The 12,125-nt window shown below is 44.3% G+C and overlaps 1 long non-coding RNA gene across 1 annotated transcript; it reads left to right on the top strand.

The window, feature by feature from the left end:
• Window positions 1-7,623: 7,623 nt before the first annotated feature.
• LOC133349309 (uncharacterized) lies at window positions 7,624-10,672 on the top strand. Its single transcript, XR_009755937.1, has 3 exons — window positions 7,624-7,851; window positions 8,041-9,292; window positions 10,223-10,672. It is a non-coding gene; the product is annotated as an uncharacterized LOC133349309 (long non-coding RNA).
• Window positions 10,673-12,125: the final 1,453 nt, after the last annotated feature.

Below are 12,125 nucleotides of genomic sequence, written 5' to 3'. Positions count from 1 at the left end.
GTGGTGGCCGTGAGCGGGAATCGAACTGGGTTTGCCGGGTTGGTAGCGCAGCGTAGCGTTAAGCACTACACCCACCGCTCCTCACACACCACACACGCACAGACACACACACAGACACACACACAGACACACACAGACAGACACAGACAGACACACACACACACAGACAGCACGCTAAGCACTACACTACCGCTCCCCACACACCACACACGCACACACACACACACACAGACACACGCAGACACACACAGACAGACACAGACAGACACACACACACACAGACACAGACAGCACGCTAAGCACTACACTACCGTTCCCCCTACACAACACACGCGCGCGCGTCCATAGGTACACATACACGCGCTTGCTGCAGACACACACGACTTTCAGGGTGCGTAAGGCAGTAAACGACTGAAATAATAAAGCGGCAATGCTGTGCGAGGAATGCCTTAGACCAGCAACACATTTGTGTAATGCGAGCGTAAACACACAAACACATACAAACACATACACACACATACATACACACACATACACACAAACACATACACACAGACATACACATACACACAAACACATACACACAGACATACACATACACACAAACACACACATACATGCACACAAACACATACACAATACACACACACATACATGCAGACACAGACAGACACATAACACACATACATACACACACATACACACACATACATAGACACACACATACATAGACACACACATACATACACACAAACACATGCACACACGTACATACACACATACATAGAGACACGCAGACATACACATAAAGACATAAAAAAAACCCACATACATACACACACACATACACACAAACACATACATACACATACATACACACATACATAGAGACACACAGACATACACATAAACACAAACACACATACACATGACCCGGCTTCGCCCGGGACTTGGATCCACGATGCCCCGCCGCCTTTGTCTCCCCAGTGACGATGTTCACACACGACAGCAGTTACGCTTTTGAGGCTGAGTGGACCTAGGGGAGGGCCAGGTCCGTTTCAAATAATCGTCAGCGGTGGTGGGCGTGAGTTGGAATCGAACTGGGGTCGCTCAAGCAGCTTAATGACTGTTTGTACAAAGAACATATAAAGAATCGATTATAATAACCAGGCAAGAGTCCACATTATAGACTGCCAGTACACGCACTCAGCTTCATAAGCAGGCTAGAGTGTACATGATAGAGTGGCAGTACGCTCACCGAGCTTAATAAGCAGGCTACAGTGTACATGATAGACTGGCAGTACGCTCACCCAGCTAAATGAGTATTTGTACAGTGAACATTAAAGTAATCGATTGTTGGCGCGTTGGGTTTAAAAGTAATATTAATAGCACACATTGTGGTGGGGGTGTAGTGAAGAGTAGGAAAAACTTTGATGAATTTACCTCAGAGTGGCGTGGTGGGTGTCGAGGCCTAGTAGCGTGCAAAGCCTGCGGCCTCGCCTAAAATTGTCGGCTTGGAAGAGGCAGGGTACGGGTGGCGTTCCTTCCCCCCCCCTAGCGCTCCAACAATACTGTGTAATGGCTATTATTTAATTAAATACGGAGCTTATGAAAGTGGCGAAGGCGTGGCTAGCCGTTGGCAGGGGCAACCGCCGTTCAATGAAACTGCAGCCCTTGGCGAAGGCGTGGCTAGCCGTTGCCAGGTCCAATGAAAGCGGCGAAGGCGTGGCTAGCCGTTGCCAGGGGCAACCGCCGTCCAATGAAAGTGCGTATGGGCCAAAGTCCACACACACACACACAGACAGACAGACATGAACGATTTTATATATATAGATACAGTCTACACTGGGTATAAGCACACCCCTTTGGAAGTAAGGCCAGATGTGCTTTTATCCGAAGTTCCCCTTTGCCTTTCCCCATGGGTGTAAGTAAGCATGTGTTGCCTATATGAGAACCGTGCTTGTATTAAGTGTGTTCAGTGTACAGCTTCGACTGTAGTAGAACACAATAGAGTCCTCACCGCGCACATCTTATGGAAAGGATGCCTACCACCAAAGGGAAGTGGAATTTCCACTGCTGGACCAGGACCACATCAGGAGACAAGCGAAGCCTCACACTCCGATGGCCCTGGAGACACTGATTTTGTTTACTCTATTCTAAGGGTGCAATGTTTTTTGGTTGTTACATCATTTTGGATATGTGGTTATTGTTAAAGCATCATTCAAAATATACTAAGAAACTAAACTATTTTTTTTTACCACGTAAGGCCCACTGAGCTCGATAGCTCTTTTTCAGAAACGACCTGGCCACAAGTGAGAGCTCAACCAAGTGGCTTATCACGTGGACATTTATAGCAGCCAAATTACTCTAAACGCATATTTTTCATTGCCAGGCCTTAGTCTGTCCACTGTTGAGTGAAGGCCTCTTCACACTGTGTACGTTTTGGGGGTTGTTTGACCATCTTAACATAATAGCAACATGATACGACTTCACATATTAAGGAAAACCTAAGCCTCAGCAGCTGCCGTAATGCAATGGTCAGAGGTCCCTGGTATTATTCGATCTCCTGGCGAGGCAGTTAAAACAACGGTGCAAGCTTCTGAAATCCCTCTACCTCTGTCCACTCAGCAGTGCAAATGCGTCGAGCACAGTTCATTGATCGGCAGGTTGCTTGTGGTGGGGTAAAGTGTGAATAGGCCCTCCTCTTCCAACATGTCTGGTCAACTGTGGAAGAGTAGGACCAAATACTCTCTAGAGTTCGCTCGAGTAGAGGCTTTTCTGCCAGCAGTGGCACTACATAAGCAATTGCAGGGCTGCGCCTTAACCTTTCTACAATGTCAGCCAAGTGCCATGAAACTATTTGAGTTTCTAAAAACAAAAAAACAAAAATTATTATGCATACATTTTCAACTTACTTGCGGACATTTAAAAATTAGAATTGCCATATTCTCCAGATTACAAGATGCACTTTTGCTCCTGTATTTAAAGTAAACATTCGAGGTGCATCCTATGATCCAGTATGTGTGTGTGTGTATGTGAATGTGACAAATTGTTATCACTTTATTGACATCGGGCACAAGCTGAGTGTGCATAATAGTGTGCAGTGTCTTATAATCCGGAGAATAAAGGATAACCTTCGGCTTGGCACTGAAAAATAAAATCGAGTGGGTATGGGTGTGAGGAGATAAGCTCCTGTTTTGTATAAACACGATCCCATCAAAGCTACGATATTTGAGAATCATAAAATATTGAGCTGTCTTCCCTGCGCTTGCGCATTAATAATTTATTTCGAGCTTTACACTTGGGATATGAAGCAAAGTTTATAGGAGAGAAGGGTTTACTTTTATACAGCAAGGGAATGATGCTCGGTCCTGAGCGGTCTTTTCACGTTATCAAACTTTTGAGTCTTAAGTCTCGATGCTCAATCTCGCAGAAATTCGGCAATTGCTGCCTGTCACGGGCACGGGAGAGTTAACGTGCAACATGCCTCAAACAACGCAGTCAATACAATAACCCTTGCTGTGTGCCGCATGTGCTTAGTCAGTCAGTCTAGTCAGTGCTGCTAAATCCAGGCATACAGTATGGATGTATATTTGAACCTCTTTCGCACCGTATGTAGACAACCGTGCTAACCGAACAACAAACTCAACGTAAAAAAGCAGTTCTATAAAAATAAGTTTGTCAATCTAGATGATGTATACGTGCATTAGCTCCAGTGGCTTATAAACATCGGAAGGAAGAGCGTTCCAGACGGCCGCAGAAGCGCATCTGAAAGCGTGCGATGCAGTCACCGTCTTTGTTCGATGGGCAGCCAAAAGACACTCCGGGGATGACCGGAGTTCGCGTGACGGTGTATGCTCCTTGACGAGCTCAGCAAGTTAGTGGTTAATTTTTGGCAAACTCTTTTGTGTAATCGAGAAAAAAATCAACAGGCTGCTTGCTTTGTGGGCAATGCTGCACTCTAAGGAATCGAGGCGGAACTGCAGTGCAATCACGTAAGGCGAACAGAACACTATGTTACACTACCAGTCAAAGTCAGAGTGCTTCTCTGCTCAAACGGGTATATGGGGTATAGTGCTCCTCTTCGATTCGCTACTCCGAGTAAGTCGTTGAAATTCAATTTTTATCGTGGTGGCCATTCTGTATTAATGTTCTCCTATTGCTAAACCAGGAAGTGGCACTCATTTTAATAATCCCTGACAGTTGAATGGTGCATTGATCACCAACTAGGAATCAGTATTCCGATTGTGAGTTGAGTGTGCCACAGACAGACAGCACTACCCACTGGATAATAAGTGAATAACCAATGCAACCAACTGCATTTTTAAAACAACGTCTGTAATATCGGCATTTGTTAAATGTCTTAAGGGGCCCTTTGAAAATATTAATTCAAGACAATGAGGCTGCTGGCTGCATCATAATGCCACAATGAAACTGAAAATAGTAATGACTGCGAGATTGAAAGTAAAGGTGTGGACATTGAGAAATCCTGGTCATGCTATCGCAATATTTGAACCACTTCGAATTGATTACTGCCGTATTTCTTGATATGGGGGGGGGGGGGGCGAGGGGGAAATACATCCGAGACCAATTTTTTAAGGGGAGCGTTCGGAAGAAAAGTGAGTGAAGGTGATGTTTTAAATTCAAGTTATTAAAGAGCACGATAAAGCAACACAACAGAGCATAAAAATTTTGCGAGGAGGATTGTAAATAACGACGACGGGCCAAAATAAAGCCGCAGCCCACCGCACACGGGCCATACATTGTATCATAAAAGTGCTTCATAAAAATTCAGGGAAAAAAACCCAACAGTATGAAATTCATTACTCCCATCAAGTTAGAGTCAAAGTCAGTGAAATCTGCACCGTCTTGCTTCGGTCCATTTGAGTTTGATTTATTCCTACGTTGACGCTGTTGGGGGCAGGTTCCTTATGAATATATATATGTAACAACGCCCAACTTGACTTGGACTGAATGCACACCGCGTACACGAAACTACGTTGACAAATAGACGATGCAGCGCTGTATGAGAACCACTGGTGCTTAAAAGTGATCAAACGGGACAGTGTGGGAGTGCTTATCTATGTTGATGGCCCTGAGACAGTCTCGGACATTCCACATTCCCAAAGGAGGGATGCCATCGTCAGCGTTGACATGGCCTATAAGCGGCAAGCGCGTTCACCGCCTGTCGCAAATAGTTCATTGTATGAATTCAGCTGTCACACTGGTTGTTACTGCAGGTTTAAAACCCACAATACATGTTGTTTACTGCACAGCCGACATTAAAGATCCCCTCACGTGAAATCGACTTTGTTTTCTTAGTTCTTGAATGACAAGAAAAAAATATGTAAAAGATTCCCTGATGGCATTCACAAGAGTTGACAATTGTCTGCCAGCGTCAGGGTCCAAATTGGTAAATTCGAAAATGACTCAATGGGGATTACACATCGTTCGCTACTGGCAAATAAATGCCCCAGGTGACTCTTGAAAACTTTGCTCTCCTGGTCCAATAAATCTGAAACTTAAATCAGGCCATGCCATGACCAAACTTGACTCTCCACAAAATGGTACGCATGATATTGATGCTCGAGGAATGATCGGCGAAGTTGATCCATGAGTGTGATTTCGACTGTGACTTAAAAAAGAAATCTGTAATCCACAAAAATTGGATCTCGTTTGAGACGGAGCAATGCAATCAGTTAATGGGCAGGTGGTGTTGGTCATTACATCGCAGGAACGTGAGAGATAGTGACAGCTTTAGGAGGTCTTCCTTCAGCAGTAAATTCACCAAAAGCTGCTGATGATGAATTCCACATGACACGTACCCCACATGCCACGTAAGTGATTAAATACATGATAAACAAACACACAATAAATCCACATTTTCATCTTAGCCACGTTAATTTGTTGGGACACGTGCTGATATTAACCACGAATGAGGCTCGCGTGGCAAACAAGGGGGCCCTCCTCTCTATGTTGCCTTGGGGGAAGGCCAAAACAGGTCCAGATACAAAGCGTCACCGACGTTTATTGTCAGGAGTCAGACTCAGGTCACCGGGATCATAGCGCAGTGGATGAGCCACTACACTGCACGTGGAGACACTTTTGTACGCACATACACACACGTGGGCAAACAGGTCAGCTGATGTTACATCTGTGTGGCAGGCTTCAGCAAGCATGGCAATGAAATGCCTCTGTGGAGGTGCTACCGTGGTAGCTCGGTGGGCAGGGCAGATTCGCTGGCATTTGGGTCAGATTGTCCCTCAGCACGTCCCACACCTGACATTTCACTCATCCCCAACCCGGAGGTGTGATGTGGCCGACAGCACCCACAGGAAAGCACCCGACATTTTGTTCACCTTAAGACTCTGGTCTCTCCAGGTAACCAGTTGTGATATTTTCCCTGTAACCTATCGCAAATTGCAAACAGATCCGTCAAAACTGGCGCGCACGCTCTGCACTCTCTCAAAGAGGATTGTGGGGTGGGGGGAACCGCCGCTGTTACCTGTGGCCTATATCGTCACCTGTCCTTGCCGTCAGCTTGTTAGACGATGGGACAGAACAAACGGCCGCTGCAGTTCTATTTCTTTCACAAGTTTTGCTGCTTCGTTCACTCTCAGTTATCTATCTACCTTGATATTTCAAAACAGCATCTAATCATCTGGTTTTCTGTCGTTACGCAAGAAGATACTTCAAACTTTCTATGTTTCCTCACTTAGATTCATGCAATTTACCTGAAAAAGGGGTAAGATATTATTATACGCGAGTTGTTTTATTCCAGATTGTGCAACTACTCAACAAACACGATGATGCCTTTATCCAACTGTGGATCTTCAACATTCCTATAGCAAAGACATGTTTTGTCTCTGAGGACAGACATTATTCAATTTTCACAACGTGGTTCCCCGTTTTATTCACCTCCAGAGGGATGGCAAGCTTGGTCAACACTGACCGAGATTTGAACTTCCAACCTTCCTCGCACCTCCCATTAGCACGGTTTTCTATGTAAGGTGTGAAAGAAGTTCAACGTATTACATACAATGACAGATGAGTATTTTGGCACACTGACATATTGGGGTGAGGAGAAAACTACATGAAGACCCACAGCATTATCCTGCTGAAAAGTATTAAAACTCGTTGATGTTTTCCTTGGTAAATAATATAGATAGTTTTAATGACTTGCCAAGTAATAATTCGTGATTCAATTGATTATCATCTATCGAAGTCAATGTGTATTCAACAAGTAGTTCTTGTTTTAAAATACTGGAGTGGAGAAATTGCGTCTTTCGTGGCTTTCAGGTGTTTACTGATTTCCATTGAGTAAAATATTAAAAATGAAATATTTCTTTTTTTCCCCGTGTAGTAAGTATTATTTCCTAATTGCTTATGCCTCGAAAGTACAGAAAATTGATATTATTCCCCACACACTTTGCTTTTGTGACCAGGATATTGATATTTAGAAATGTACCTATTTTCCAGAACATTCCGGATAGATTCAGTGCTGAGTAAACTTGGAGTAACTTTTTGAACATTCTCGAACTTTCCAGCAATATAAATAGTAGCATAAATACAGGGGCCTTAAACCGACCAGTTCAGTTTAGTTCCAGCTGCCTAAGTGGATACATATCTGAATTTTTCTGAGATGGCATCCAGAGGCTGCAAGCATCCAACAAAAGCATTTTTCTATGTCTGCGGTCAATTTATCAAGACAAGAGCAAAAACGTACTCTGTAGAAGCATCTGCTAAGATGTGTGAGGCCTACAAGGCATATTTCAGCATGCCTGTCGGGGATCAAGACAAACCCTGGGCAGATTATTTCACCGGCGAATAATGCAAAAAAACGTCTCGAAGGTAAAATGGACAATTGTTACTCGGAATTTAATGCTATAAAAAGTTTGTTACACATTTTTCAATTGTAAAAGTTTTACATTTAAAAATGTTTTACAATTTTCAATGTTACTGAATAAATATATCATATATGAAAAGTGTTGTGAGAATCTCTTACACGTTAGTCATGGGTGAAATAACTGTGTTTTGTAGGATGGTACAGAGGGGAAAAGAGAGCCATGAAGTTCGCTGTCTCAAGAATTTGGCGGGAACCCACTGACCACTCAAGCAACTGCTACTTCTGCATGGTGGACCCTTCCAAACGTCGGACTGGCAAGAATGCAGCTGCTATCACGTATCTGGACCTTCCTTCATCCATCGCCCCGGTGATGCACTGCCATGAGCTCCCCGTACCCACTCCTCCAGAGAGAGAGCAGCCGTCTTTCGAAGAGAGCAGCAAGTCAGAGAACGAGGAAGGCGTTGTAGATATAGATCACAATTTCAAAGGTGGAGCTGAAGAGAGAAACCATACTACCCCAACCAAAAATAACTCAACGACTTGATCAGAGATCTTGGTAAAAGAGATCTTGGAAAAAGAGATATTGGTCTCACCAAGTCCAATGCTGAGCTTTTGATGTCTAGGCTCAAGCAGTGGAACTTGTTGGATGAAAGTGTGCAAGTCGCAGATCAGAGGAAGCGTCACCAACCTTTTTGCAGCATATTCGCCTGTCAAAATGGGCTCTGCTTATGCCACAATGTGACCAGTCTGTTGGAGGCAATCGGAATCACCTGTGACCAGAATGAGTGGTGCCTCTTCATTGACAGCTCATCCAGGAGCTTCAAAGCCTTGCTGTGCCATAATGGTAACAAGTATCCGACTCTTCCCCTGGCTCACTCGGTGCACCTTAAAGATGATTACAACAGCACCAAGACCTTTCTGGACACCTTGAAGTATGATGAGTACAGCTGGAAGGTCATCGGAGACTTAAAAATGGTGGCATTTCTAATGGGTTTCCAAGGTGGTTTTACCAAGTTCCCCTGCTATCTTTACCTTTGGGACAACAGGGACACCAAGGCGCACTACCACAAGCGGGACTGGCCAGAGCGGACCGAGTTCTCTGTGGGGAAGACCAACATCAAGTGGGAGCCACTGGTGGACCCCTAAAAGGTGTTGATGCCACGACTACACATCAAATTGGGCCTTATGAAACCATTTGTCAGAGCTGTAGATAAGGAGTCGACAGCCTTCAATTACCTTCAAGACTTCTTCCCTAAGCTGTCTGAGGCAAAGGTAAAAGCCGGTGTCTTCATCGGACCACAGATAAAGAAGATCCTGGAGTGCAATGAATTACCCAATAAGCTCACTCGTAAGGAGAAATCAGCTTGGAACAGCTTTGTCGCAGTGGTTCGTGGCTTCCTGGGCAATCACAAGGTCGAAAACTACGTGGAGCTGGTTGAGACTCTGGTAAAGAACCACGACATAATGGGCTGTAGGATGTCCCTCAAAGTCCATATCCTTGATTCTCATCTTGATAAATGAAAGGAGAACATGGGAGCGTACTCGGAGGAGCAAGGCGAGCGCTTCCACCAGGATATACTGGACTTTGGACGCCACTACCAATGACAGTCTAACGAGAGCACGATGGGATACTACATTTGGGGGCTGATTCGTGAAAGTGATTTATATTATAATCGTAAATCTCGAAAAACTACTCACTTCTAAATCTTTTGTCGTCATTTTTGTATTACTTTAGTATAAATACATGTTCATTTTGATTAATATGTAGTTTTTACTGACTTTATGTGAATGAAAAGACACAATTTGCCCGTTTTCTCATTGAAAAAAGGTAAATTTCTAAATATCACTGTCCTGGTCACAAAAGCAAAGTTTGTGGGGAATAATAGCCATTGTCTCTACTTTTTAGGCATAAGTTATTCGGAAATAACACTTACTACCCAGTAACAAAAATCGTGGAACATTTATTATAATAAATGTTCATATTCTCTGCATGCATTGTGAGCATTAAATTTCAATTTATACTTCGATGCACTGTTACATACTTAATAACAACAACCTCTGGGACAGGTATACCAGAAACCGTGTTGATATCGTGCTCTTCTTTGGCCACCCACAATTACATATTGCATAATACAAACTGGATAATATAACCAGGTATATATGTACACACTGTGTACACGTAAGACAGATATACGTGTGTAATTGTGAAATTTGGCCCGAGACGAACATTTCTCAACACTGTCACTAGTGACAGCGGAGACATGCCAGGAAATGGGGGTCAATGAAAGGTGGAAAAAATCTCACATTTTTGTGAAAGTGAGACACTTGCTATGCAAGACAATGTGCCAACTTTTGTGCGTATTTTTTTTTTTACAGCTGACAGTATCCACACCGCTCGTGCCTGCACATCTGCGCTTTATTTGAAAGATGGGTCAATTGACGTGCGGAGTAAAGTGGATTAAGGTCAAAATTCAGCGGCAGTACAATTCAACATTGTTCTTCAAGGACCAGCATTTTAAGCGCGTTTGGAAAACATTACCGATGATGAATATACGTGTACGTGCATCAATTTGTTGTTTGCTAATGCGCCATTGCGAGGGCAGACGCATTGTGACGAGACTTACGTGGACTCTAATCTAGGAGGACATCTCATTACTTTGAACAGGGCAGCAGGCAGTGTCACTTGGACAGCTCACACCAGGAAAAATGGCATCCCCATCCTAGTAGAGTAAATAATCAAACAGACTAACCTCCGAATAATATACTGCTGGCTGCTTATCCTACGCTGCACTTAATCAAGACAGTGCCTAAACATTAATTACAATAGCGAGTTAAAATGAACTTACAAGAGCAAAGACTGATGGCGTCTACACCAGTAGTTTCCAACCTTCTTTCTGTCACGTACCTTGTATCGACTGTCAATACACCCGTAACCCAGTGTTCAAAATGTGAGTGTAGAAGTCCTGTTATTAAACCTATTTGTCCTGCAGCCCACGTTCGCTTCTATTTCCGCTCTGCAGAAACACCGTGGCGCAGGATTAGGATCCGCTATGAAAAGAGCTATACACGTGATTGGTGTTCGTCCTGGAAGTATAATAATACATTTTAGGGGCCGTCCATAAATTACGTCACGCACCTAGGGGGGGGGGGGGTCAGACATTTGTGACAATATGTGACGAGGGGGGGGGGGGGGTTGAGAAATGTGACGTCACATCAAAATGCGCAACTTTAAATAATTATAGACAACACGTTCTTCTTAATTAAATATATTTTTTTAAATAAATGTTTGCTCCTACAACATCAGAGTGCAGCACCACATTAAATATGCACTACAATGACAATAGTTTTAAAGCGATTTAAAGCATATTTTTTGGGGGGGGGCAGAGCTTTGTGATGTCATATTTGAGGGGGGGGTCTGACTTTCTATGACGCCGTGTGACGAAGGGGGGAGGGGGTAAAAAATCGTCCAAAATCGCGTGACGTCATTTATGGACGGCCCCTTACAACTGTATTCCTTATAGAGGAAACACATGCTAATTAACTGATTACTAATATATAATAACACTAGCTGTACTACCCGGCTTCGCCCGGGACTTGTATCCACCACGGCCGGCCGCCTTTGTCTCCCCAGTGGCGATGTTAATACGCCACACCAGTTATTCGTTTTGCGGCTGAGTCCCTCCCTCACCACTCTCCCTCCCTCACCACTCACGCACGGCCGCCTTTGTCTCCCCAGTGGCGATGTTAATACGCCACACCAGTTACTCGTTTGAGGCTGAGTCGACCTAGGGGAGGTTCAAATAATCGTCACCGGTGGTGGCCGTGAGCGGGAATGGAACTCGGTTCGCCGGGTTTGTAGCGCAGCGTAGCGTTAACCACTACACCCACCGCTCCTCACACACCACACACGCACAGACACACACACAGACACACACACAGACACACACACACAGACACAGACAGCACGCTAAGCACTACACTACCGTTCCCCCTACACAACACACGCGCGCGCGTCCATAGGAACACATACACGCGCTTGCTGCAGACACACACGACTTTCAGGGTGCGCACGGCAGTAAACGACTGCAATAATAAAGCGGCAATGCTGCGCGAGGAACGCCTTAGACCTGCAAGACATTTGTGTAATGCGAGCGTAAACACACAAACACATACAAACACATACACACACATACATACACACACATACACACAAACACATACACACACATACACACACATACATACACACAGACATACACATACACACAAAAACACACAT

This window comes from Lethenteron reissneri, chromosome 29 (assembly GCF_015708825.2).
Source record: "Lethenteron reissneri isolate LAM-NWPU_2019-01 chromosome 29, ASM1570882v1, whole genome shotgun sequence".
Lineage (NCBI taxonomy): Eukaryota > Metazoa > Chordata > Hyperoartia > Petromyzontiformes > Petromyzontidae > Lethenteron > Lethenteron reissneri.
This window is presented reverse-complemented; position numbering and strand designations above follow the sequence as displayed.